The sequence below is a fragment of the Abramis brama genome (assembly GCF_963993115.1).
Source record: "Abramis brama genome assembly, chromosome: 2".
NCBI lineage: Eukaryota > Metazoa > Chordata > Actinopteri > Cypriniformes > Leuciscidae > Abramis > Abramis brama.
In genome coordinates this window covers 23919227-23946322 of record NC_139964.1, presented here as the reverse complement: position 1 = coordinate 23946322, position 27096 = coordinate 23919227, and the positions used below count along the sequence as shown (strand labels likewise).

Below are 27096 nucleotides of genomic sequence, written 5' to 3'. Positions count from 1 at the left end.
ATTAGTATATATATATTAGTATATATATAAACATGCCATTTTCTACATAAAAAAAAATATTTTGTCCTTACCGACACAAGCTGTCATTACCGCAGCACTGCTCTATTTTAATTTTTTTCACATTTTCATTTGCAAAAAAATATTTTTACACTTAAGTTGAGATGATTAACACATTGAAATTGCAACATCTGTCATAAAAAGTTAATTATGTTATCTTTTGTGTGTATGGAAACAATTGACATCTAAGGTTACTGTAAATTTTTTACATGGCATAGAAAAAAACATGAAATTCCCTATTTTGTATATAATTTTTTTTATATCAGTATTTACAAAACTGCATCAAATTTGAAAAAGCTATTTACATATATTAAATTTTTTATAGAAATTACTAAAGAAAAATGTATAAAATGAACGTTATTGTAACATTGCGGTAAGGACACTTTTTAAGAAGATGACCCGAAAAACATAAAAAATAAACATGTTCCAGATTAAAATCTTAACGACTACATTCTATTTTGTGTACATTTTTATATGTATTATAGACTGTGATGGTTAAAATTGAAATTCATAGAGGTTGATTTTTTTAAAATTGGGATAGTCAAAAGTGCCCGTAGTTGCAGAAACACCCAGTAATATTATTTTATTGCATTTGTATTAGTTGTTTGAAGAGTTAAAAAAAAATCGGTCGGACTAAAAGGGAAAATAAATAAATAATTGGGTCGGTACTAAATTGACAGGGACGGTCGGGTTACGGCAAACAAGAATATTTTTAAGGATGGCGTGAGATACAATTTGCAAGACAATGTATTTAATAAATAGTGCGTGTAATTTCTTCAGTACTGTCAGCAGAAGTGATAACGTCCAAGCTTATCGATACTGCGGTCTTCCATAATTTGGCCCCAGGGCCCACTGGGTTTCAGTACCCATGCCTACATATGGGTGTGTTCATATGGATGAAAGCCTGTTGTGTTCGGTCTCTTGATTTGTGATAGTGGCCGCTATTGTGAAACTCACCTTCTTCATCTACTGAGTGTGGATGGCATCAAGGTCTTGTCCTGAAGAATCACAGGGCCAAACGCTAGGGATTATATCTCATCTGATAACAAGAATTTAAAAGTAAAAAGAATTTCAGTATGTATCAGTAAAAAATACATACAAATAAATAAATACCCCTGAGTATGGTGTCTGTCTCACTGGCCAACATAACTCAAAACAGACCTAGAGAAATAAAATAAAATATACCAATGACCATGATATCCTGTTATCATAATAGTTAAATAAATTATTATAACTACGACCATTATACCATTATATTTGTCGCCTATTATTTAGCCTACAGACACATTCTCAAGGACAATCACACTGAAAAAACCTGGGGTTAATGATTTTAAAATGTGAGACTTCTTTCAAAAGCATAAATCTTACAGACCCCAAACTTTTGGACAGTAGTGCATTGTATGTTTGAGGTGGTTTTGCTTACTAGTCATATGGTTCATAGCCGTGGAGATGTTCTTGGACCGGGGGTGCAGCAGGCCTTCAGCATGATCTATTCTAGAACATAACATGCAATTTCACAAAGCCAACAATGTTACATAGGATTTACAATAGGGTTTATTACAAGAAACCAAGCTAGAGCAGAGGTGAACTGCAGAAAAGAGAAAGAATATATATATATATATATATATATATATATATATATATATATATATATATATATATATATATATATATATATATATATATATATATATATATATTTCTTAAGATAATATATTAATTAATATAATAATGAATTATATATTAATATAAATAGATGCATATGAAATTAATAATTCACCCTTTGTTGTAGAGGTTTTTTTCCTGTTGCTCTTTAAATCACTTTTTTTAAATCACTATTTGTAAGTGACGTCACTGATTAACAGTACAGTGCATTCTTTTAGGTTAAATAAATTAGCTTACTTCCAATCACCCATTGACAAATTAACGTAGACTAACCATGTTCCATACACTTTTCACCTTTCACCAACATTATGAAGCTGCAGACTTGGAGCCTGCATCTACAGTCCCACACCCGGAGTCCCGCATTCTCAGACCCCTCGTTTTTCGAGACAGCGCCTCCTACTGTTTCGAAGATCGTATAACACCCTTATCCAAAAGCCATTGAAAACAATAGGATGCAATATTACGGTCTCGTTTTATTTAAAGTGATCCAAATAAATATTTGTGTTCCCTGCTTAATGCATGTGCCAGAAAAACTCATTGTGTTCTCTGACTAACAAATTACCCAGTAGTTATTTTTTGAGCGTGGGTGTAATTGAAAGAAAATTACTGATGGAAGGGATAATTACAGATCTTCTGAAAAATATTGTGATATAATATTGCTACAATGTTTTTTTTTAATTCAAATTCCAATTTTTTCTTTCAGTTCAAATGGTCTACTTAACATTATACCATGCTAACATTACAAAACCTGTTTTTTTTTATATTTTGAATGCGAAGCAAAACTCAAATAAGAATAGACAAAACACCAATAATAAACAATTCTGTACTTTATTTAACGATCACCTAAACATCATCTTGCTGTAAACAGGACAAAGCAAAGAAAAAAGGAAGAAAGAATTGTGTTAGTGACTTTACTTTTCGTCTTCAATTGCATTAAAAAAAAACCTCAGTTATAAGTCGCTTTGGATAAAAGCGTCTGCTAAATGAATAAATGTAAAATGTAATGTAAATGCATAAGGTAAAATAATTACTTTCTGGTAGACAAATGTTTCTTCTTTTTTCATTCTTTTTGCAATCGCTCTGTCAAATTCCTCGACTTCACTAAAATAAAAGATGAATGCCATTGTCAAAAATATTGTGTAATCATTTTTATTTTTTTATTTTTTTTAATGCAAATTAGAAGCATACCTAGGGTGATAAGTAGGGCCATGGAGGAAAACCTCCTCAGCCTCCTGCCAGGATAATCCCTGCATCTCACATAGGCCATGAATGATGGCCTGTCCATATAAATAAATTAATTAATATATAAAACATTTCAGTCAATACAAATTAAAAGAAGGAACCCAAACAAAAGGCCAAATGACACATTCTAGCTCACATGTTAATACCATAGACTGGTTAATACATAGTGAAGGCATAGTAAATTTGATTATTAGGCAATTGTTGTAAATGGCTGGCAACAACTTCATATCACAGTTAAATTAATATTGATTCATTTTAATACACAGCAAAATCCCCAGTGTTAAATTAACACTCCTTGGTGTACATATAGGTCCAACTACAGAGTGTTAAAAATTAACACTGAAGCGGTGTTGAAGTTAATGAGATAATTAAGTGATTAATTACGTGATGATTGGGCATTAGTGGTGACACCTGATGTTAATAAGCAGAATCATTGAAGGAAAGAGAAACACAAGAACTACAACTGACTTGGAGCCTTTACCCATTATTGCACTTATTATTACCAGTTTGAGCCTTTATTTCTGTCATACATCTACAAAAGTTATTGAGATTCAGCAGAAGTTTAGACGGTAATGTTTTATGAAATTTTTCATTTCGTTTTAATTTTTAGTCACCATTATGGTGGTCAGTGTTTGCTTTAGTTGGGCTCTTGACCCTTTTAATTTTTTTATTGTTAGTTTTTCTCTGACAGTTCCAACATTGTGTTTATAAAGCACTTTTGGTACGCCAAGAGAAAACCTGCTTGACATTATCATCATGTTGTGACCTTATTCACTGATGTTGTTCAGAGTCAAAATCTATGACTATATCCTTTGTTACATTTTATTATCGGTAATTTGTAGCCCTGAGATTTTACAGTTTGAGATTCAACAGCAATATGAACAATTTTGAAAAAAACCTTTGAGCACAATCACTATTGTTTTAAACACAGAGACATCAAGAATCAGCATATGAATCTCAACAATGGTGACAATAAACAAACTAGTGACAAACAGATCTATGAACATCACAAAACTAAAGGCATAATAAAACAAAAGCAAAATAAAATGAAGAAAAAACAATGAAAATTAAAGGACAATTCAGCTGCATAATTTATTCATGCTGCAATGCATGATGTCAGCCAGGGATGCATTTTGATTGGTGGCTCCCATCGTGCACTGCAACATGAAACATTTGTGTGATTGTCACCATTGTTGAGATTCATATGTAGATTATTGATATCTGTGTGTGATTTAAAGATTTCAGATTGTTTTAAGCACTGCTGGAATTAACTATTGTATTGTATATGAAGAAATCATTTGAATATTAAGTTATAATGCTGATTCAGTGAATCAAGACAGTACAGGATTGTGACTTCATCAGGTAAACATTATCATCATGACCTAGGCTTCGTTTCCCTAAAGCATTTTAAGCCTAACTTGATCGTAGAATAATTGCAATAAATGGTCTGTACAATCAAATTAGGCTTGCGATTGCTTTCGGGAAACACAGCCCAGGTCATAGTTTCTCTTGCCACAACAAATGTGCTTTATACACACAGAGTTGAAGAAACCAGAGAAAAACTAATGTTAAAAAGGAAAGGGTCAAGAGCCCAACTAAAGCAAACCCTGACCACCATAATGGTGACATGAAACGAAACATTCCATAAAACATTACCATCTAAACTTCTGTTAAATCTAAATAAGAATGTGTGTAGATGTATGACAGAAATAAATTCAAACTGGTAATATTAAGTGCAATAGTGTGTAATGGCTCGAAGTCAGTAGTTCTTGTGTTTCTCTTTTTTCTGTTCTTTTTGTTTCTCTTTCCGTCAATGATTCTTATTAACATCAGGTGTCACCACTATTGGCCAATCATCACTTAATTAATCACTTTATTATCTCATTAACTTCAACACTGCTTCAGTGTTAATTTTTAACACTCTGTAGTTGGACCTATATGTACACCGAGGAGTGTTAATTTAACACTGGGGATTTTGCTGTGCATGATTATAAAATTGCTGAATTTCAAACTGTATAATGAAAGTTTTATTATAATTTAAAATATAAAATTAAAAACACCTTACAAAGACCAACATTACAAACCAAAATAACCTGGACACATTCTCTTTTAGCCATAACAAATGTGTCTTACAAACACAGTTACAGCAGCCAACCAGAGTTCACCATGTGACACCACTGTGACATCACTGTGACAGTGCTGAGAAACAAGAAGTAGAATCTCCCCCCAGTGACTGATATTAGAACCACCTCCTCTCAGCCTGCCCAACATTTTGGGTTATATAATAGATTATTATAATAGAGCCACATGCCTCTCTTGTTGCAGCTGATTCCATATTTATTACTGATGTTTTGAGCCAGTTTTTCAGGAAGTAGCGATTTTGTTTTCTTGAACACATGGAATGGAAATGGTGATATTTTATGCAATATTATTTTTTTCTTCTTCTCAATTTGTAACTGGAAATGGAGAGTAGTGCAATAAAATGCGCATTGTAGATGTCTGTTATGTGAAATAAGAATGTGCTGTTCTATTTATTGTTGCCAGATTTGTGTTGTGTGTCTGTACTAACATCACTGAACCTTCACAGTGACCTTCAGTGCAGTAACAATACATGTTTGGCTCTATGTTAATATTGAAAAACATGATCAAAATCAACAGCCTACTATTTTCACAATTGTGATTTCAGAGTCAGAACTGTTTCCAAAATCTTCTTGAGAAGATTGAGAACATCACATCACAAGTGCTCTCTGTGACTGTAAGTCTTCAAGGGAAAAATAATAAAATAATCAAACATTTGTCAGTTATATACTGTAGATAATATATGATTGACAAAACAGTGCAGTCTTATTTGCTCTGTTGACATTTACTGTGACACTGTTTATCTGTTCAATAAATTAGATTGTGACCAACATTTTGACTGTGGCCTTCAACGCTTCAGGGAAGATTTTAGAGTCATCTTCATCATCATCAGTCAGCCCAGCTGAACTAGCCTCCTATGGAAACCGTATCTTAAAAACCAGTGAGAAACTCATCTTTACATTGGTGAAGCCGACAGACACGAGTGACAATGTCAGTTTTGCTCTTGCTGTTGTAGGTGAGAAACTATTATTGATGATGAAACTGAGATTATATATGATATCAGGGAGTTTATAGTCTAGAGACCAGAGGTGGATCACGGGTGTCAGACGGTGAGGATGATAAATGCAGCTACAGTAACTATATAATTGTGAAGAATTTCAAATGTTTTAGACAGTGTTTTCTGCTCTTTTTGTGTCTTAATTTTGTTTTTGATGTCAAAGGTCAGTATTTTGGTTCAAAGTCATTCATCATTTGGTAGAAGCTCATCACATCAGACAGATTCCAGATGGACAGGTTGTGTCCTGAAAAACACTCATCCTGAAAAAACATGAAAAATGTTTGATTTTAAGGACATTTTGGACATTTGGACTGTAAAAATGAATACGCTATATTTAATCAATAAAATTGTGGCAACAGATTACAAGCAATATTATTAATTAAATTTAACAAATTAGAATTGAGTAATAATTAATCAAATTAATTCCTTAAAAGTTGACCATTTTAAATGCTTGTAATCTGTTGCCACAATTTTATTGATTAGACATAGTGTACTCATTTTTACAGTGTAAACCAGTTGGGAACTGAAGCACTTGTACAGTACTTGACTATACAGTGTACTGTAAGATTTAACATTCGACCTCAAGATGACCTTACAGTTAATAGTGATTCATTTAATCTGTTAACTGAATAAATGTTAATATAAGTAAACCTGAAGGGTTCATCAGAGATGAAAACCCAACAATAGTGAATATTCATTTTATTTGTTTGTGTTTTGTGCAAATTCAATGGAATTGGACTTTTATAAAAAAAGATAATAATTGTAAATAAATTAATATAGCACATAACTGTTTGTTTGTTTTTTTTATCAGAGGTTGAAGCCTTCATGGTTGGACCACAGGTCACCTTAGATAAAATCCCTCGACTTGACACAACAAATTCTTCTGTGGACATCGATCTCATTGGGATCGCCAAGAACAACAATGAAGCAAGTATGTGAGATGTTTCTGTAGGTTTGAAACATTTTAGAAAGAGTTATCATCCCATTCCCACATAGCAACATTTTGACGTAGCAGATCCAGCCCACATCTGGCAAATTTGGAAAGATGATCTGGCCCACATGCAGGCCATAGCAATACCACATGTCAGCCAAGAGCAAATAAATAAACCAGAACTGAACCTTATCTGAGCCACAAAATCTGTGTATTTTAAATATGGAGTCATCTCAGCCTTAATAAGCCTGTTAACAAGCAGAATCACTGAAGGAAAGAAGAGAACAGAAAAAGAGACGAGCAGAAACACAAGAACTACAACTGACTTCAGCCACAGCCTTAGATGAAATCAACTGAAGAGAAAAGAAGACATTAACCCTCTGGGGTCTGAGGTGTTTTCTGGCCCTGGAGGTGTTCTGACATGCTCTGACATTTGTGCTTATTTCTGTTTACTTGTGACATTTTCATGGCTAAAGTCTGATTACCCTGTATTTAGCACAAACTCTGCTACAATAATATGTCAGCAGCATGTATGTAAAGGTTTGTAGTTTTGAGATAATGACATTTATGCGTAGTTTGTGAAAATACAAAAAACAAATTGTCACTGAAATAAGACCATGAAACCCATACTGATTATTTCTTCACAAGACTTGTGAAAATGGTATCACATAGCCTAGAATATTTGCTCCAAAACTATGTGAAAATCACCCTGACTGCTCATTCAGATAAGACAATATATTGATTTAAAATTTGTAAGATGTGTTTTGTGTAAGAAAGCTTTCTGCAGGAGGTGTAAACACATCATTAATATGTATGGTTTTCACACCTGAGAAAGACAAAGACCCTCCCATAATGGCCCTATTAGGAGCTATCAGGCCCTGTCATTCTGAGCAACCTTGCACAAAGAATGAGGAGATTTAAAAAAGAATGGCTTTTTGATTGTTTGCATTTATTTACAACACAACATAATCCAAAGATACAAAACAAATGACAAAAAAGCACATTATTGAAAACAATGATCCAAAGACAGAGACCTTTGTGAATGTTTAAGTCAGCAGGTCTCAGTTGCATCTGGGCCCTGCAAAAAAAAAAAAAAATAGGGCTGCACGATTTTGGGAATAGATTTTAGATTTTTCTGGTTAAAATTTCTTTTTAAAATTCACAGAATACACACACACACACAAATGTTTCCAACAATAATGAACACCAGGTTTGTTGTGCCTTGTAGGTATAGGCTACGCGCAGTGCTGCATAAAATAATAATAACAATAAATTAAGTCTTCCAAAAGATTTCAGTAACAACTACGCTAGAGAAAAATATATTGATTACAATATAAAAACATGAAGCCTATTGTTTGGTGCGTTTTGCTTTTCAAACACACAGCGCGCTCCAAAATATGATACATTCAAACGCAGAGCGCGCTCCAAAATATGAAACATTCAAACGCAGAGCGCGCTCCAAAATATGATACATTCAAACGCATAGTATCAAAATATGATACATTATGGTTACCATATTATACATATCTACGTTTGAGCAGATATCCACAAACACAGTAACGGTTCAACTGCAATGTGAAGTTTATGCAAAAATAACATTAACTAATAATTAAGAATTTCTTACCTTACATCTTTCTTGTCTTCAAATCGCGTTCTTCTTCTTCTGAGGTAAATCCAATGTAAGCTCACAGCGTGTCTTCCAAACTCGACGAAAATCAGAGACTGATGAAGTTTGGTGCTTTGTTTTTGAGGTAGAGCGCGTTCGTGTGAGGCGTGGACGATTTGCATGTCAATCTCTTTTTGCACGTGTGGGCGTGGTCAAATTAAAAATAATGAGCAAGCGCTTGAGAAACTGGACATCTTGTTGGTTTTATACAAATTACTTAAGCAGAGAATATTTGTTTTCAGTTTGAATCCGATCATTTAAAAGTACACACTTAAATGATTATAAAGATATATGGCTCATAACTGTGTGACAAGTATTCGCTGAGTTTTGTTTCAGTTTATAGACGTGCTCAAGAAAAAAAAGTTCAGCGAGACGGAGAGGCAGAAAACACACCCTGTTTATTTTCTTTATTTTAAAAAAGCACAATGTTTTGATTTGATTGTAAGTGGACACATACAACAGTAGACATCTCACAGATTCTTTTTTAATATTTCTTTTTTCTGTATGACCATAAATGACGGAGTAATTTAAGTTTATTGTGCTACAATGTGAAGAAAATCCAGCAAAACGCACCGGCGCGTTTGCCGACCCCAGAGGGTTAAATCTCTGAAGATCTCAGCAGAGGAGGATTAAACAACTCCACAAACAGCATTACCAGCTTCACTTATTACTAACCAGACTGACTTTATTTCTGTCAGACGTCTTCAAAAGTTTTTTATTGAGAATTAACAGAGGTTTAACTCTAATGTGTTTCATTTGAAGTCACCATAACAGTGATTAGTGTTTCCATTAGTTGGGCTCTTATCTCTTATTATATCTTCTTTTTTTTTTTCTTTTTTTTGTCAGCTGTGACAGTGTGTTTGTCAAACACATTTGCAGCAGTAAAGAAAGCTAAAGTGAAATGAGATCAGGTGATGATGGTTACCTGTTGATGGTTTTATAACAGGGATGGGCAAACTCGATCCATTAAGATTAATGTCAAAACATAACCAACACCACCTGATCAACCTTCTCTTTGTTCATCTGGCAGTTATAACTCAGATACAACAGCCAAACAAAATCTAATGATAACAGTTTAAGGGTCAAGAGCCCAACTAAAGCCAACACTGATCACCATAATGGTGTCTTAAAAAACGAGATTTTCTCCTTTGGTGATTCTGCTTGTTAACATCAGGTGTCTTCATCACTCAATTAATCACTTAATGAGCTCATTAACTTATTATTATTAATATTTTATTGTTGTTGTTATTGTTGTAGTGCATGTAAGCTTCTGTTTCTGTCACACAGGATCAGCTGCTGTGGCTTTCATGAGTTATAACACAATGGAGAATCTACTGAAGCCAGACTTCTTCAACACATCAAATGACACGATTAAAACCATGATGTCCACTGTGATCTCAGCTACTCTTCCCAAAACCACCAACACTAAACTCACCAAACCAGTCAACTTCACCCTCAAACACATCAGAGTGAGAGACTGAAATGTGTTTTTGTCCAACCTGAGAACTGATGAACATCTGAAAACATCTAATATTCAGTGTTGTTATTTTTTCTGTATGTTTTTTCTTCTTTCTGCAGGAGTTTGACCCCAACGGTTCTCTGTCCTGTGTGTACTGGAATATCAGCGAGTGGATTGTAGATGGTTGTTCTGTTTTAAAGACCAACAGCAGCTACACTGTGTGTTCCTGTGTTCATCTGTCCACATTCGCTCTCATCATGCAAACCAGCCGCCCATCAGAGGTACGAGAACATTTATAGTGAGCATTGAAGAACAGCACAGATTTGGCACTTATGTACTCTGACATGTTTTCTCAGAGCGACTCACTGCTGGACCTGTTGAATTTGGTGTGTGTGATCGTGGGGCTGGTGTTCTTCAGTTTGGCCCTGTTGACCTTTGCCCTTTTGTCAGTGGAGTCCTGGAGTGAATAATGTGGCTCGAATCAACATCTGTGTGAGTCTGCTGTTGGCTCACCTTCTGTTCCTGCTCACACAACAGTTCCTGAGCCTCATACGCCCTCATCAGGTGAGAATGATGAAATAGCCCTACAGCTCAGCACAGTCTCACTGAGAATCATCATAACCGTCTCTCATGATCTCCAGGTGTTGTGTGCCGTGATATCAGGTGTGCTGCACTTCCTCTTTCTCTCCGGCTTTGTGTGGATGTTCATTGAAGCTGTGCTGCTCTTCATCTGTGTGAAGAACCTATCACAGATCAGCTCCAAAAAGAGGGAGGTGCTTAGCAGTGGATTCCTGTGTGTGATTGGATATACGGTTGCTCTGGTTGTGGTGGCCGTGTCTGTCGAGCTGCTTCCTGAAGGATACGGAAGTGAACAGTGAGTTATTGTTGTTGTTGTTGTTTTTAAGTTAATTTATTTTAATTTTTTTAAGTTTAATTAGAGGGAAATAAAGCAGCTTGGGGCTTTTGTGACATTTTTAATCTGATAAAAAATACATTTTTACACACACTGTACAAGCACATACAAGATTAAAAAGACAACAAAAAAAGTCAACACCAGACATAGTATTTTTGACACATTAATTCAGTTCTTATATTATGTTTCCTCTAAACAGGTGCTGGATTAAAAAGGATAAAGGTTTTATCTGGAGTTTTCTGGGTCCTGTTTGTGTCATACTAGCAGTAAGCACATTTCTTATTTCCTTGTGATTTTAATTTATTTTAAAGGGAAAACAAGGTGATTCATTATTATTTTTCTACTTTTCAGTTAAACATGATTCTCTTCATTAACATCATCATCAGTCTGAACTCAGCTCTCAAAAATCTGAACGCTGAAGTTTCACAGATGAAACAAACCAAGTAACAAACATTCAGATTCAAACACTCCTTAGAAAAAAAAAATAGTCAATAAAGACACTTGAACTCTTTCTCTGCAGGATTATGACATTTAAAACACTGGCTCAGTTTGTGATTCTTGGTTGCTCCTGGATTCTGGGTTTCTTCACTAATGGTAGTAAGGAGCTGGAGATCCTCTTCCTGATCTTGAACTCCCAGCAGGGAACCTTCATCTTCCTGGTCTATTGTGTCCTCAATAATGAGGTCAGATATCACTCAATTTACCACCATATTCCATTCAAAACTGAATATGAAAGACTATTACAGTTGTGTTCATGCAGGTCCTGTTCTTATTTTGGCAATCCATGACTTTTATAGAGAAATGTCAGAGTCAGAATATTCAAATGAGCCCAAATTATTCAAACTCCAACTGTCTGAATATAAATACAGAATGTCTTGATATGTCTGTCTGTCTTCATGCATTGCATTACTCCTCTCAAACTCAAACCCTCTCACTCTCAAACTTCAGTGTTTAAAATCATTTTTGTCCTCCGTAATTAGTTCAGCCATTTTATCATCACACTCCATAGGAAAACCGTTTCAGTCTCTTCAGAGACAGTATATAAAAAGTAAAGCATCTATATTTACTTCTGAAAATGCAAATCTAGTCTCTTTAAACATGTTTTCTTACGTGTTTATTATAAGGAAATTCCACTGTGGTTCATGAGTTTCAGAGGTTAAATGGATGTCATGAAGTCACTCAGCTCCTCTCGTCTCATTCTTGTCCAGGTCAGACAGCAGTTCAGGAAGTTCTTCAGATGTCTTTGCTGTGTCAAACAACACTGAGGACTACAGCAATCACGATCAGGAAATAAAAAGTGCCATTATTATACGTGTATTTTATATAACAGAGTGAATGTTTTGGGAATTTTAAATTCATAATTCAACTTGAATGATAGGAAAACATGTTATACGAGTGTCTTATTTTATAGCTGTTAATGTTATTGATGTAAAGCTCTTAAATTTTATTTAGTCTTTTGTAAACAGGATTTTTTGGTGGAGGGTGAAAAGCATATTTTTACAGATTCCTCAGAATAATTAAGCTGAAATATTTTCAAGTAAATGTTGGCAAAAAAAAAAAAAAAAACTGTTTCATGTGTGCATGGTGAAGGGAAATAAATTAATTTACATTCAGAGTTGTAAAGTTATTAATTTGTTAATTTTGCTCAATTATATTTTTGTTTGTGAAGGTCAGAAAGCTGTTTCTTTTTGTAAGGACCAATTTTACAGTACACTACTTTAATTGTCTCGTACAAAATATGTCATAAATGTATTTTCAAGAGGGAGGGCCACAGGATTTATCGGTATAGTGATATCAATTTAAAAACTAAGCTATAAAAAATAATTAAATGTGCAACTAATGTCTCATTCAAATTAAATCTGTGTCTTGATTTCTTTGTATTAAAACACGTGAAATATTTTTGCTTTTGTTCAGGTCACATTCACACTTTCCTGTATTATTCAAATGCATTTTTGTTACAAGATATCTTAACAAGATGATTGTCAAAGTCACAGGCTCAGTCACCCTCAGCACTACACTTCCCAGTATCATTCCTGTTCACCACCTGCACTCACTCCTCATCACCTGCACACACTCCTCCATCACCTGCACCTGCAAGCCGTCACGCTCGTCATCACTCTTCAGCACTGCCTATATCAGCAGTCACCCCTCACTTCACAATCGTCTGGTCTTGTTGATCACTACGTCTTAAAGCTGTAGTCTACGATGTTGAAAATCGGTCGAGAAAGCCTGAGACGGTTGGGAAGTTTTAAAAAACTCATCCCGCCCCTCCACACACACACTCCCTCCCCTCTGTGCTACCTGATCCCTCTCACCGGGAAACGACCTGAACAACGTCACTCAGTCAAGCTGTGATCACCGGTAGTAAACAGCGCATCTTGTTCAAATTTCCGATCGGCTCGAACAGAAACCCGCTAGGCCTACTGAAATATATTCAAGCACTTCAAGAAATATAATTACTTTGACCCGTGATAGGCGATGCTAAACGGCTAACATTCCAATGCCGACCGGCAGCATGAGCATGTTGTCAGACTGATAAAAAGCTATTTATGTAACACCTCACACCATAAAAGTATAAATAAATGCTTACCTGCTCAACAAAAAGTCAGCCGTGTCAGCGTCGGTTTTCAGTCCCAAATCTCCACTGCTGAGCTGATGCTACTTTGCTAGCTACCATAGACTGTCAGCTGCTTGCCCGCGAAATTTCATGTCGCAGGAGGGGGGCGGGGTGGGGTGGAGACGCGAGCGCCACGTGGAGTTTCAAGTGGAGCGGGGGATTGGATGAGAGCAGTTGACCAATGTAAGCTGTCCGGCCGAACAGCTTACATTGGTCAACTTCTCTGCAGCTGTACACCCAATAGAGTGAATGGATTTTTTTCATTCTTTTTTCTCTTCATATTGTTAGGATTGTACTGTAGAACCATAACCAGCATCTAAACGAGGTTATTAATAATGAACAATCTTTGAAATCGTAGACCATAGCTTTAACTTCACCGGCTCCTTACCTGATCATCTCACGTTGGAGAATCCTCACCTTCTACGTCCTTCATCTTCACTCCAGATCGTCCGCTCTTCATCTGCCAGCACGATCCCAGCACCTGCAAGCATAAAGCAACTACCATCAAGCTAAGTTTATTCAACATGCCATCATTCAGAACACTTACCTGTTTATTCCCCTTGATCTCTTCCACCTGCAAATAAACCTTTGAGAACTGAGTTACCTGCTGTCTGCTGACAGAGATAAACAATGATATAATATTTTTTTCTCATGTTGCACAAAATAAAAAAAAAGCTCCATAATGATTTAAGAGGAATATCCTAGTTTGAATATGAAATACTAAATTAAGTCATCTTCCACAGAATTTCTGTTTTTAAAATGTAACATAAACAACCCTAAGAACTGTATATTTGTTGCATGCAAGATGGCGCTGCGAAAGGCGGCCTCGGTGTGGTGCTCTCCAATTCTTCTGTTGTTATTGTTTTTTTTGTTCTGTTAGTTTTACCAGATACAAAACTCCTTAACATTACGCAACACATACCAGACAATATTTTTCCAGTTTTTGACTATTTAGACGTTTTGTTGGACATTTCTAGTTGAAGGGGCAGCGGTGCTGTTCAAATGCGCAGTCAGACACAGACTGGGAAAACAAGCCGGCGCGTTGGTTAAGCTCCGCGAATGCAGGTTCCGAACCACGCTCCAAAGCATTCATCTTGATAATCTCAGATCCCTTCCTAACAAGCCTGATTAACTTCTTCCCACCTGCATTAAGGACTTTTCAAGGACTTAACTCTGCTGCAGTGTGCTTCACTGAAACCTGGCTGAGTGAAGCTCAGTTCTAGACGACACGCAACATCTGCCTGACTTCCAGCTGTTCAGAGTGGATCACATCACGGAGGAAACGGGGAAAACAAGTGGTAGTGGATTGTGTTTCTACATTAACAAAAGCTGTTCAGATGTAGCAATGCTGAAGAAGATGCGCTCTGCTAAGACGTGTCTAAACCAATTCAGACGTTGCTTCTGGATGGCCTCTTCCACTGTAGGATGGTCGCCACACTCTTTTCAGATACATTCGTTACGGAGTCGGTCCCGCCGGGAGACGCTGAGGATTTGTTGGAGACATTGCATTTGGAAGACCTCGAGCTAGATAAGTTCCGACTTAAGAATGGTCCAGGTTACTGAGTCATATAACACGATAGGAATGACCAGGCGTCAGAAGAGTCCTATTTTAGACACAGTAGTGATGTTGGCCTTTTTCCACAAACACCACTTCAACAAGAAAACCGCTGTTGCCTGGCTGATTCGGCTAAGAACTTCGGCGGTTGAGGTGATCTTCTTTTCTTGGACCAGGGATCCTAGCAATATCGGTGTTCATAACTTTGGTCTTATCGATGTAGATTTTTAGTCCAAAAGGCTTGGCGAAACGGGCAGCGTTGTGGAGGGTGTCGGTGGCCTCCGTATCTGTATTGGCCAGGATGTCGCTGTCGTCCGCAAACATAAGGTCAGTCACGTAGCCGTCGACGCCATACTGGACTCCCTGCTTGTTTTCGAAGATAGATATATATATAATCTGTATCTATATATATAAGATATAATCTGCTTTTTGAAGAAAAAATATTTTAAAAGATTTGTTCATGTCACCCTATCAATATATCTTACCGGCAATTTTATAAAAGCCCTCTTTTATGGACATGGTCGATAAATGTCCAGGGAACACAATGAAGCTATTAATGTACCCCTGCAGTGCGTGGACCACCTTGCGAATGGTTCGTTAAACCATGTTTTTCCCTAGATTCTCTGCATCACCGATCGTAACTCAATGTGAAAAACGCAAAAAAAAAAAAAACGCAACGCAATACATGCCATTTGCGGAACAGTAAGTGCATGAATTGGACGAATCACATTTGTTATGTGCAGCTCAAGAAGTTCGCAAAGATAAGACATTCCTTCTGCGGAAAATCTGTATCTTTCATACAAGTAAGTATCAGGAGAGTCAAGGGGATTTTGTCTGTCCCTAAAAACTCTTTCTCTACAAAGTGCTCTTCTAACAATTTGCGCTGAGATGTCCACAGGATTTGGGAGAAAAGATGAAGCCATTGCAACAGACAACGGAAGCTGGGAATTAGTTACAGCTGATTGGTCAAATTTCAGTCTGAGATCTCGAATCCAGAACATAAACCTGGAGCAGGTTAGCCGTGTAGCGTAAGAGACCATGCCGACGGACACCGATTTAAGCCAAGCTACTTTCATGGTACCTTAAAATCCAGGGTTGGTGCAAGCTAATCTTAAACTTACCTGGTTAGCCACCTAAACCGGCTTCATGGTATAGGCCCCAGGTCAGACAGCAGTGCAGGAAGTTCTTCAGATGTCTTTACTATGGACTCAAACACATCAAAAGTGTCCAGTAAAAATATTGAGGACTACAGCATCCAGATTCAGGAAATAAATGAACTGCCATTATCATACAGTAAATTTCAACTAAAACAGAATCAACGCTTTCAGATTAACGACAGTCTCAAATTCTGTCTGTAAATATTAGCTATAGCCTAATGTTATATTGGTCTTATTTTATAGCTGTCATTAATTAATTAATTTTGATCTATTATCTCTTACTATTAGTTTCTTCTTTTTATTCTTGTATTTGTCTTTCTTTCTTTTTTAGACGAGTGTGTTATATATTATACTTGAGACTCTCATAATTGCTTTTCTTTTAATCGCCTCTATTATTGTGCATAAATATTCAGTGTGTGAAGACAGTAGATGATTTTGTAATTATACTAATTGATATTAATCAGTAAATCTATGAATGTTTCATTTGATTTTTTTCAGCATTTTAGAGTAAATATGAAGAACGATCGAATTGATTTTATTCAAAAACCAATTCAAATTTTTATAACAGATCCATCATGATAATAATATTAAAGTTTTGATAACAAACATGTGACATGTTAATCTATTCACAAGATATTATAAATTGCAGCTTTTATAAAGAATCTCTTCAGAATCTGCCTCTTTCACTTCTAATGTTTATAGATGCTGAAAAATCAGGAAAATTAGATGCTTTGTTTCAGGGGTGGGCAAACTTTTTGGCTCAAGGGCCACACTGGGTTTTAAAATTTGACAGAGGGCCGGCCCAGTAGCAGATTATGAAACACGATCTCATGAAAGTGCGTATCTATACCACAAATTTTATTTCTCGTGCCATTTATACGCCAAAAATGTTTTTTTTGTTTTTTTTGTTTTTTTTTGCGTGCATATGCTACGCACTCTAAACCCCTTGGTTAGGATTAGGGGTGCATAGTGCGTGCCTATTACAGGCCATAAAGTGCGTATCATATGCACGCAAAAACTGCGTAACATAAGCACTATACAAATACAATTCGTGGTATTCGCTCTTTCATGAGATCGGGCTGAGCAAACACATTTACGTTGTGGCAACGTCTGCGCGAAATTCAACAACTGAGAGACGACATTCTGACAATACATTTTTTATGCTAGATATCCCCCATTTAGCATGTTATGTTTTGAGGTTAGTCAGATGCCTAATAATTATAGCCTATACTTTTTAAATATTGTTTATCCTTATTATTTAATGGGCCTAATAGTAAATTAGAAACAACACCTGCAAGTGTACACTTAGAAAAGTAAAAATGACAGAAGGTTACGTTAATTCAACTTTATTAAAACTGCATATTATGGCAATCAATTTGCACTTCCAAAAGTCATACATTTGTGGGGAAAAAACAAAATAAACGAATATACAAATTTAGTTTAAGAATAATAAAATAAAACAAAAAACAAAGGCAGATCAGAACATTTAATGAACAAAACCGGGTTCTGTACATGGCAGACAGGGGAGCGTAGTCGAAAGCCGGGCGATAAAGGTCGGTAAACGGAATCAGTCAGGATACATCCACAAATCCAGAGGAGCAAAGAAATAAATAGCAGACAAATCAAAGGAAAAACTAAACAGGTGTGCAAGCGGTTACCAAACATTTTTTTCTCTGTGAGTTTCCAAAAAAGGAAAAAGCATTAACGTGCAACAAGTCTATGCGCTTAAGTCGCGGTCTGTTTGGTTTCCATGGTGACGCGTCATTGCTTGTTACGTGACACACCGCAGCCACAACAGCGCTGAATGAATGATGATCTGCTTTTATGTCATTTTTCCTTTTTTACATTTGTTAGCTATGGCATGAAATATCTGATATTCCGATTGTCAAATATATGCAACGCAATATATATACATAACGCAAATTATTGCAAGAAAGGCAAAATGAATGCGATCTTAAGACCATTTTTTAAATACTCGACGGGCCGGATTAAACACCCTAACCGTATGTGGCCCGCGGGCCGTAGTTTGCCCACCCCTGCTTTGTTCTGTATTTGTTGCATTTTTACCCCTGTTGAATCAACTTGGCTGAACAAATAAATGGTTAAATAATAATATTAAACACATTTTTATTTATTTTTTTAAGTTTAACATATGGAAAACTTTGGTTGACTCTTTTAGGATTTGCATATGTGATACAACATGTAAAGTAGTGAGATGAAACACTGATTATTTCTCAAGGTTCCTGCTTCCAAAAGGCACATTACAGTGACACATTTCCAAAATAAAAATTGTTATAATTTACTCACCATTTTGTCATTCCAAACCTGTATGATTTTCAATATTGGCCACCAAGTGGTTCATGTTAAAAATCAGATAATTGACAACAAGAACTTCACATTGTACTAGTGTGTTTGGGAAACCTGGTTTAAAATGTGTCCAGAATTTGAGAGATTGATTTGTTTATATAAAGAAATGTATGTTTCTATATAACTATTTATGCATTTCATATTCACATAAACATACTCCAATGGACTTATTAATACTATGACAGAATATGTGTTGCAAACAATATTTTACAATGTAGAAACTGCTAGAGACTGCTGTCTTTTTGTTTCTTATTTGCAAATCAATGCTGGGAATGGAAAGGGTTGGTGTTGTTTTACTATTGTTTGCCATATAATATGAATCAAATAGCGTAAAAAGACGTAATACTAAAAGATGGGCTAGTCTTGGTCTCCTAAATGGGAAAGGATAGATATTTATAAGTTTGATATATGCAATTGATATTTTGATTTATTAAATAAATTAAATAAAGTAGCATTTATATTCTACTATTTTATTTTTATCATTATTATTATTGTTTGACGTTATGTCATTTGATGATTTTTATACAGTTATGGTTATATTATATAACTATTCCTGCAGAAAGTGACCTCGTTTATTTATGCATGTATGTGTATGTGTATATATATGTATGTATATGTATGTATATATGTATGTGTATATATGTATGTATGTATGTATGTATATATATATATATGTATATGTGTGTGTGTATATGTATATATATATATATATATATATATATATATATATATATATATATATATATATATATATATATGTATATGTTTGTGTGTGTATATATATATATTTTTTTTTTTTTTGGTTTTTTGGTTTATTATTATTATTATTATTATGTTTGCTAATGGGTTATGCAGACTGAGTGGTGCACTTACAGGTTTATGTGCATACTCTGTGTGTGTGTGTGTGTGTGTGTGTGTGTGTTTGCTCTCCTACTGCCTTTCTCTTCACATGCCCCCTACTGCTCTATACAATAACCTGCAATGTTGCTTTATGATAATTTTTTGCTTTCATATCATGTGTATATTAATATTTATGAGTAATGAACTTCACTAAAGGTTTATTTGTTATTCACTTGAATATTAGGAGTTTGCCTCCTAAAATTGATTTATTGAGAGCTTGGCTCGCTTATAATAATCCACATATCATTACTCTTTCCGAAACCTGGTTAAACAGTGAGATCTCTGATGATGAAGTCAGACTTGACAATTATGTTTTATTCAGGAAAGATAGGGGCTCAAGAGGTGGGGGCCTCTTAATATATGTATCCTCAAAATTGACTGCAGAACTTGTATTGCCAAGTGAGAATCCCCTGCATTTTGAAGGCCTCTTTGTTAAAATTATTTTCCATGAAAACAAACGACTTATAATAGGAAATATATATAAACCTCCTAATGCTCCTGCTGAAACCACTGAATGTATCTTGTCTACTATTAATTCTTTAGATTGTGCTAGTGAAAAAATCATATTAGGTGATTTTAATTCGAATTGGCTAGCTAATTCCTCTCATAAAGATCGCAATCTTTTTAACAGCATAAATTTAACTCAACTCATAACTGAACCCACTAGAGTTGGTCCTAGCTCCTCTTCTTTGCTTGACTGGATTTTGGTTTCTCATCCTGGTAGAATCTTAAAATCTGGGGTATTACCGGATTCTCTTAGTGACCACTCTATTGTTTATTGTATTTGGAAAATCAAATTGCCTCATCTTCCTCCAAAATTAATTAGAGTAAGGAAATGGAATAACGTTAATCCTGAACACTTTATTCAAGACATACTAGATATAAATTGGGAGAGATTTCAGTTAATTCCATCTGTTGAAGATGCATGGAATTACTTTTATACTGAATTTGTTGAGATAATAGATAAACATGCTCCTTGGAGATCAATCAAGGTTAAGGGTCGACACTTACCTTGGATCAAAGGAGATCTCATACACTTATTTAAACAAAGAGACAAGGCATGGAAAAAATATCGTATATCAAATGATTATGCTGATTGGGATGCTTATAAAGAACTAAGAAATAAATGTAAAACTATTACTAGAAATGCTAAAGCAAATTACTATAAGGATTGTTTATCAACTGACTTTAAGAACCCAAAGCAATTCTGGAAGAGAATTAATTCTATAACCAACAAACCCATAAAAAACCCTATTTCCCTTATTAGAGTAAATAATGAATCTATTAGTGAACCTTTATTAATTGCAGAGGCTTTCAGCCAGCACTTCTCTACAGTTGGCAGTTCTTTTTCATTTCCTTCTCACTCTGATGTTTCTCTGACTCAAAATAGGTTTAATAGATCATTTTGCTTTAATATTATCACTCCAGATGATGTTCAGCAGGTTATTGATGGCATAAACCCCGGATGTAGTGCTGGTCCAGATGGTCTTGAGATCAAGTTCTTTAAACTTGCCTCTTATGTTATATCATTTCCATTGGCTGATATATTTAATTTATCATTGGCGACTTGCGAAACACCTCGATCATGGAATTGTGCCAGAGTAATTCCTCTTCATAAAGGAGGTGATATCACAGATATTAATAATTACAGACCTATTTCAATTATCAATAGTGTAACAAAAATCTTTGAAAAATTACTCTTTAATCAACTTTCTAAATATCTTAATGACCAAAATGTATTATCTCCACATCAATCTGGTTTTCGTTCAAATTTTTCAACCACCACTGCTCTTTTAAAATTCACAAACGACATACTGTCAGCATCAGACAGTAATATGCTGACAGGTGCTATATTTATTGATCTTACCAAAGCATTTGATATGGTTGATCATTATCTTCTCTTAGACAAATTATATGCTATTGGTCTTTCTTCTGACTCTTTATTATTTTTTAATTCTTTTCTTCATCACAGAAGTCAATGCGTTACTTTTCAAGGCAGCCAGTCTGGCTTCAAAATTATTGATAAAGGAGTTCCACAAGGTTCATCCTTAGGTCCTCTCTTATTTTCCATTTTTATTAATGATCTACCGCAAATCTGTCCAGATAGTTTAATTCACTTATATGCAGATGACACTGTAATATATTCATCCAGTGCTGAAGTCTCACAAATTCAATACTCTCTTCAATCTGATTTTAACTTAGTTCAAAAATGGTTTTCTTCTAATAAACTCCTTTTGAACAAAAACAAATCTTACACAATGTTGTTTTGCTCTCGACCTAATTCCTTGCCTATATCTAAAAGCTGGTCTATTAGTTTTCTCGATGGAACAGCTTTAACAAAAGTTGAAGAGTTTAAATATCTTGGTCTCTGGCTTGATACTCAGCTTTCCTTCAAACCTCATATTAATTCAATCTGCAAGAAAATATATGGTCAATTGAGGTCACTTTATCGCTCTGTTGATTGCTTTTCACAACAGGTTCGAAAAAGAATAATTACGCAATTGATACTTCCAATAATTGATTATGCTGATACTATATACGGGAATACTACTGATTCAAATCTTCGTCCTATCTCTGTACTTTATAATAGTCTTTGTAGATTTGTGCTCAGATGTCCTTATAGAACTCACCATTGCCAAATGTATGAGTCTTTGTGCTGGCTGGCTCCCAAGTCAAGAAGGCAATTTCACTGGTTACTACTTATTTTTAAGTGTATTCACTTGCATTTCCCTCCATATTTGAAATGTTACCTAATTTCTTTTAATACACAGTACAATTTAAGGCATACGGATCAGCTCTTCTTTTATGTACCCAGAATTTGCAAAGAAGTAGGTCGTCGTGCGTTCAAATTTAAAGCTCCATCAGACTGGAACAATCTTCCCTGCTCGCTCAGATCTATAACTACTTTATATGTTTTCAAATCATCTCTTCTTACTTATTTTCAAACACCGTGTTCCTGTTTCTAATCTCTCTTTCTTTTAATTTTAATTTTATTTTTGTTTATATTGTACATGTTTGCATTTATGTACCTGTATGCGTATAGTGAAGTGTGTAAGCATATTTATAACTTGTTTTTGTATTTGCATGTTCGCAGATGGCTCATTGATTTCTTCGATTATGGTATGGGCTAAAAATGGGGGGATTAGGTTTGTGGGAGCATTGTTAGTGTGTGTGTGTGTGTACGAATGTTACTGTATTTAAATGTTTTTTATAGTCTTGTGTAGTATTTACTTTAATTATGATTTTCCATTTTGTTGCTGGTTTCTTTGTAATGTAAAGGACCCCCTCGAAAATGAGATGGTGCATCTCAAGGGGTTATCCTTGAAAAATAAAGAATAAATAAAGAATAAATAAATAAAGAAACAATGGATTCCTATAAATTCACAATGGTCATGAATATTAGACATGCTGAAGTTTGTAATGAAGAGCAGTTTGATGAGCTTTCAGTCACTCTTCCTGGGCTTTAAAATTACAGATGAATGTGAAGCTGTGGTCGTCTTTGCAATCCCACTTTTGCAAAACATCAAAAATATGCATAATGACAAATATGAAGGTCTAAGATGATATAAAGGTCCAAGGATACAGAGAATAAAGGCCTAAGATGATAACAAGGATATATATATATTTTTAAAATCTGCTTTAAAGCAAATGTACCATGTTTTTAGAAATGTGATCATTGAATATTCATGTGTTTTTGTAAATGGTGTGCTTTCCATCTAAATTTGAATGTATATTTGAATTTAAGCAGGAAGGGTTGACAAAATATATATTTTTTTCCTCATTGGATGAACAGATAACTGTCATATAATCTTCTGACACACATATTTCTGTGTAGTCAGTCTAGTTGGGTAAAGAAACTCATATCAGGTGAGTCTCTCTTTACTTAAATGAGAATTTAATGATTTAATGAAACTATCAATCTACCGGTTTTTCCAGTTTTGTACTTAATAGCTGGTTGTGATAAAGTCGGCTACATGGTATTTCTGGGGGGAAAAATAGGCAAGGCAAGGCAAGGCAAGTTTATTTATATAGCACATTTCATACACAATGGTAATTCAAAGTGCTTTACATACTATTAAAAATAATCAGAAGAAATAAGAATATACAAAACAGTTTAAAATAAAGAAACAAGAAAGAACTAAAAATAATTAAAACAGTTTAGAATAAAGAACAGTTTAAAATAAAGAAACGAGAAAGAACTAAAAATAATTAAAACAGTTTAGAATAAAGACTAAAATAAGACACAGTATAAACAGTCGGACAAACAGTGACACAGTGCTCATTCATTAAATGCAAAGTTAAACAGATGTGTTTTGAGTCTGGATTTGAATGTGACTAATGTAGGAGCACATCTGATCTCCTCTGGAAGCTGGTTCCAGCTGCGGCTGGCATAATAGCTAAAAGCAGACTCTCCTTGCTTAGAGTGAACTCTTGGAACTTCTAGCTGATGTGATCCTAATGATCTGAGTAATCTGTTGGGTTTGTATTCCGTGAGCATATCTGCAATGTATTGAGGTCCTAGGCCATTGAATGATTTATATACTAGTAATAATACTTTAAAATCAATCCTATAAGTAACTGGCAGCCAGTGTAATGACCTGAGGACTGGTGTGATATGATCATATTTTCTGGTTCTGCTAAGAATCCTGGCTGCAGCGTTCTGTATGAGCTGCAAATGTCTTATGGTCTTTTTGGGAAGGGCAGTGAGGAGTCCATTACAATAATCCACCCTGCTGGTGATGAAAGCATGCACTAGTTTTTCTAAGTCTTGATTGGAAACAAAGTATCTAATTCTTGCAATATTTTTCAGATGATAGTATGCTGATTTAGTTATTGCTTTGACATGACTATTGAAACTAAGGTCTGACTCTAAAGACACACCAAGATTCTTGACCTGATTTTTAGTTGTTTGACCTTTAGAGTGAAGGTATGCGTTCACCTTGAAAACTTCATCTTTGTTTCCAAACACAATGATTTCAGTTTTGTCTTTGTTTAACTGTAGAAAGTTTTGGCACATCCAGCTGTTGACTTCATCAATGCATTGGCACAGGGAGTCAATGGGGCTGTAATCGTTAGGCGATAGGGCTAAGTAGAGCTGTGTATCGTCTGCATAGCTGTGGTAAGAGATTTGGTTCTTTCTCATTATTTGGCTCATTGGGAGCATGTACAGGTTGAACAGGAGTGGCGCAAGAATTGAGCCTTGAGGGACTCCGCATGTCATGGGCGTCCACTCAGACTTATGGTCACCTATACTCACATAATAACCTCTCCCATCTAAGTATGACCTGAACCATTTTAGAACTGTCCCAGAAAACCCCACCCAGTTTTCCAGCCTGTCTAGAAGTATTTTGTGATCGACAGTGTCAAATGCAGCACTGAGGTCGAGTAGAACCAGCACTGATAATTTGCCTGAATCTGTATTTAAGCGAATATCGTTTATTATCTTAATGAGCGCCGTCTCTGTGCTGTGATGCGATCGGAAGCCAGATTGAAAATTATCAAAGTATCCATTTGAGTTTAAGAATTTGTTCAGCTGGTTGAAGACAACTTTTTCAATGATTTTGCCTGTGAAAGGAAGATTTGAGATCGGCCTATAGTTGCTTAATACGGTCTTATCCAGATTGCTCTTTTTCAGGAGGGGTTTGACAACAGCAGTTTTAAGGGAGTTTGGAAAACTTCCATAGAAAAGTGAGGCATTTACCACTTCTATGAGATCTGCTTCTAAACAGTCTAACACACTTTTAAAAAAAGATGTGGGAAGTGTGTCAAGGGCGCAGGTTGATGTTTTAAGGTGCTGAACGGTTTCTTTCAGAATTTTGCCATCAATTTCTTCAAAATCAGACATAGTAACTACTTTCTCAGGTTGAAGTCTGATCTGACTGACCCCAGCGCAACTCAAGGATGTGCTGATCACCTTTCTAATATTATTGATTTTCTCAGAGAAAAAGGTAGCAAAAAGGTAGCAAACTCACTACACTTGTAAATAGCGAAAACATTTCCTGTTTTGGTGCTTTTAGATTTAAGCTCTTTTGACTTGGTCAAGCACAATGTTCTTGAAGAGTTGTGTTGGACAGGGCGCTATTTTAAATTGGTTATTTTTTTTTTTTTAACAAACATGTGGTGTACCCCAGGGATCAGTTCTTGCTATGATTTTATTTTCATTATAAATGTTGTCCAGTGAGATAATTTTTTTAAGAAACGTTTTGTCTTTATGCTGACAACACTCACACAGCAAAATCCACACTACAGAGAGATTCTGCTTGTTAACAGCAGGTATTCATCACTAATGGTCAATCATCACTTAATTATCTCAGTTACTGCAACACTGCTTCAGTGTTACTCTAACCCAGGGATGGGCAAACTCGGTCCTGGGCGGCCACAGCTCTGCGGTAACGGTAGTAGCATTGAATCAATGTTTCTCAGAAAAAGAAACACAGAACTATAACAGCCTGAAATAAACTGGAAATAAAAGAAGACAATAAATCTTCTCAAGATCTCAGCAGAAGTTATTTGTGAGAATTAACAGAGGTTAAGATGTTAATGTTTTATTGAAAATGTTCAGTGTTTGCTTTAGTTGGTCAGTTTGACTCTTGGCTTTTAGGTGAGTTTGTGGTCTTTGTAACAGTGTTTACTAAAACACAATTTGTTGCAAAGAAAACCAGAAACAAAGATAAAGGTGAAAAAACTTTCAGAACCGTAATTCACTAATCTTAACACTGATCAAAAGTGGCGCGGGAAGGGGGTGCTGCGGGTTCTGAAGCCCCCCTCGTCATAGCATCACCACCCCCTGCTGGGAGGCTGTGGCCTAACATAAAATTGTACTTAAAAACGTGAAATAAAATGGGCATCAATATGGAATTATTCGTGAGCCAATAATAATGAACGTAGCTTTTCAAGAAACTAATGAAAATATAAATTGAAACTAAATAAATTATCTCTAAAACTGAAAAAGAATAAATCGCAGGCAAATTTTTTGACTTCGTTTTTAATACACTGCATGTTTTGCTAACTATTTCTCATATTTCAATCGCTGATCTGAACTTACAAATGCGCTTCCAGAGTTTTCATTTACGCTTCTGAAGTTTTCGTTTACGCTCCCAGAGTTTTCGTTCGCCGTTCTGACACATTTCTCTCGTGGGGGCGGGGCTAGTAGCAGTGTGTTCTCATTGGTTACTGAGTTTTTGATTGACAGCTTCGTGACCTGGAAGTGAAGACGTCAGTGGTGTGTTTATGTGTGGATGTGAGCGTCTGTAATCGCAGCTTTCTATTTCATTTTAGTGATATTAAAGGAACACTCCACCGTTTTTTGAAATAGGGCTTATTCACATTCTTTCATACATTTAGATAGGTGGGTAAATGCATTTTTGTCTCAGTGCATGCATTGTTTTAGTTTAACAGGGTCGGCGCTAGCTTAGCTTAGCACAATGAATG

General features: G+C 35.4%; 1 long non-coding RNA gene and 1 pseudogene across 2 annotated transcripts in view; one reads left to right on the top strand and one right to left on the bottom strand.

Moving 5' to 3' along the window:
- LOC311078367 overlaps positions 1–1308 on the bottom strand; it is a 28432-nt gene extending 27124 nt beyond the window's left edge. The window contains exons 1-2 of the long non-coding RNA XR_014605147.1: positions 1171–1308; positions 1015–1096 (exon numbers count right to left, since the gene is read on the bottom strand). This is a non-coding gene — a long non-coding RNA (uncharacterized lncRNA). The remainder of the gene's footprint in view (positions 1–1014; positions 1097–1170) is intronic.
- The window catches only part of LOC311077980 (putative adhesion G protein-coupled receptor E4P), a 340053-nt pseudogene extending 328075 nt beyond the window's left edge, over positions 1–11978 (top strand). The window contains exons 5-11 of the transcript in view: positions 9985–10166; positions 10276–10437; positions 10513–10720; positions 10798–11030; positions 11269–11335; positions 11421–11512; positions 11590–11978. The product of the transcript in view is annotated as a putative adhesion G protein-coupled receptor E4P (transcript). The remainder of the gene's footprint in view (positions 1–9984; positions 10167–10275; positions 10438–10512; positions 10721–10797; positions 11031–11268; positions 11336–11420; positions 11513–11589) is intronic.
- Positions 11979–27096: the final 15118 nt, after the last annotated feature.